At 40.3% G+C, this 2491-nt stretch overlaps 1 pseudogene; it reads right to left on the bottom strand.

Annotated features, from left to right (window-relative positions):
* Positions 1-551: 551 nt before the first annotated feature.
* On the bottom strand, positions 552-2135 carry LOC118529691 (metalloendopeptidase OMA1, mitochondrial-like; annotated as a pseudogene).
* Between the last annotated feature and the right edge of the window lie 356 nt (positions 2136-2491).

Here is a 2491-nt window from a genome sequence, read left to right as displayed (position 1 = left end):
CATCCTTGATTTCTGCAAGAATGGATGGCTTTCTGGTTTACTTTTCCCCACAAGTCTTGAGAGTAATCACTTGCACACAGTAGGGATGCAATTAGTGGTTTTTAAAAAAATGTGTAATCTAAATTTATTCAGTGACATTTTCCTCGTTGAAGATATTTTAAAAGAAAATAACCAATGTTTCATGAAAGGTAAGTATCTAGTAGTATTTAGATAATGGTAATATACATGATTTGACCCCCAAATATCCATTTTTGTTTTCATTTCAAACATCTCTCTTTTTTTAAGATTTTATTTATTTATTTGACAGAGAGATAGAGAGAGCATAAACAGGCAGAGCGGCAGGCAGAGGGAGAGGGAGAAGCAGGCTCTCTGCTGAGCAGGAAGCTGGACGTGGGGTTCAATCCCAGGACCCCGGGATCATGACCTGAGCCGAAGGCAGCCACTTAACCAACTGAGTCACCCAGGTGCCCCTCAAACATCTTTTTTTTAAAAAGTAACATAAAAATGATAGATTGCTGCATTCCTATTTCCTGCATCTCAAAAATTTTAATTCAACTTCCAGTCATTTTCTCAACTATATATGTTAACAGTATTTACTCCTATTTTTGAATGGGAAAGGTATCCATTTTCTGTTTCTTAATGGTGATATTTAGGTCTTCTTTCTCTGATTCTTCAAGAAAATGGTTCACACTGAATTCGAATAGTAATCGAGTCTGGTCCAGAAGGTAATGGGCAACTACAGATCTCTCTAATTTTAAGAGCCTGAGATAGGAATCTATTCAAATATTCAGGTTCATTTCCAAGAGAAGAGTGTGTGGATAACCATTCTGGCAACTTGGGATGACCCTGGAAGCTATCTGCAAATCCTATCCACCGCCCAAACACCGAACTGGCCCTTATACCCACAGAGACCTTTGCAGCAAGCTGGAGTCCAATACTGTCAGCTTTGGCCTCCAGTGTTCTACTGTATGGTCGATCAAACATATATTCCTGCAATTGAGACTGTCACTACTGTCCCCAAAGGGCCAAATTATCTCCAGAACAAATGGCCCGAATCATTGTGAGAAAAATCAGACCAAAGAAGTCCAGTAAATCAACCCAGCTAGGCTTTTCCGCAGCTTGTCCAGGTCCTGCATGCACTCGCTTGGCCCAGAAGAAAGGCAAGTTGGTGAACGTCAGTTACACCACTCAAAAGCCCAGTGAAGATAAACACGTGTCCATTTGGAATCACAAAGGCAGTGCTCACTTGGCAGCATATACACTAAAATTGGAATCACAGAAGGATTTATATCTGAGGAATCAACCACTTGAGTGATCCAATGGCTCTCAAAGACCCCTGGGGTATCTTTCTTGTGTTCAATGAGATGGTAATGCACTTCTTTAACAGTCTGCTCTTGGGTGGCTTTCTTAGTTAGCATATCACTTAAAAATTCTTCCATTCATGCTTCATATTCCAGTTCTGACAAAAGTCTGAAATGTTCTTTTGTCAGTAAGAGTAGCTTGTTCCTTCCTGTGTTGGACTCACTTCCGCGCAAGTAAAATAAAACACTACAAATAGTAATCCACAACTACTCAACCCAAAGAATAACTTTTATTTTTTTTTTCTTCCTTACCTTCTCCTTCGGAGGAAGTGCTCACCACCATTCCCTTATGCCCCTGCATATGTACAATGATTGCAAAGAGTTTCTGCCCTGATTTGAGAATTACCAACAGGACAGGAGCCAGACGTGTTAGGATGGCGAAGTGCAGGAACTCCACCCAACACTGATGAAGCAGGCATGACTGAAACTTCTTTTATCAGGAGCTGCCTCGAAAAAGAGTCATTCCAGGAGGTGCATTTTTGGGTAAGCATCCAAATTTCCTTACTTTTGGTACTCCAGAGGCATCCTGTTCTTCTGTTATTGAAAGTCCTATAAAAATGAAAGTTTCCAGGCAGAAAAGCCAACCTTCTCTTGTAAAGTGTTTACTTCCAGGCCCTGACACTTATTTACTATGTGGTTAATTTGTACTTGATGGCAGTCCAGTGAGGTTACAGCTAATGTGTTACATTTTCTCCAGTTGGTCAGTGATTTATACCAGAAAACAAACAAAGAACACAACTTAGTAGCAGACTGCAGGTCATAGATGAAGGTCATCCTTGCTTATTATCCTAGCAGTGGCAGAAGTCAAGATGATTCCTTCCAATTAGTGAACGTGTTTGTTTGCTTGCTTTTCGTAGTTAGTTGGTATTGCAATTGCCTCTTTTTCTTCCCTGCTATAAACTCAATGAGGGAAAGGACTATGACTTGTTACTATTATAACGCCAACACCAGGGACAATACCTGCAAATAGTAGATGCTCTGTAAATATACTGAAGGAAAGAATGCACGAGCCAGCAAAACCGTTTCTTAAATGCTCATTAGAGCACTATGGTGAAATCAATTAGCCTTGATCTAGAAATCAAACAGGTTCAGGGCACAATGCCCCCCATTTTCATTATCTATCCTTTCCT

The sequence above is a fragment of the Halichoerus grypus genome, chromosome 5, assembly GCF_964656455.1.
Source record: "Halichoerus grypus chromosome 5, mHalGry1.hap1.1, whole genome shotgun sequence".
Taxonomy (NCBI): Eukaryota; Metazoa; Chordata; class Mammalia; order Carnivora; family Phocidae; genus Halichoerus; species Halichoerus grypus.
This window is presented reverse-complemented; position numbering and strand designations above follow the sequence as displayed.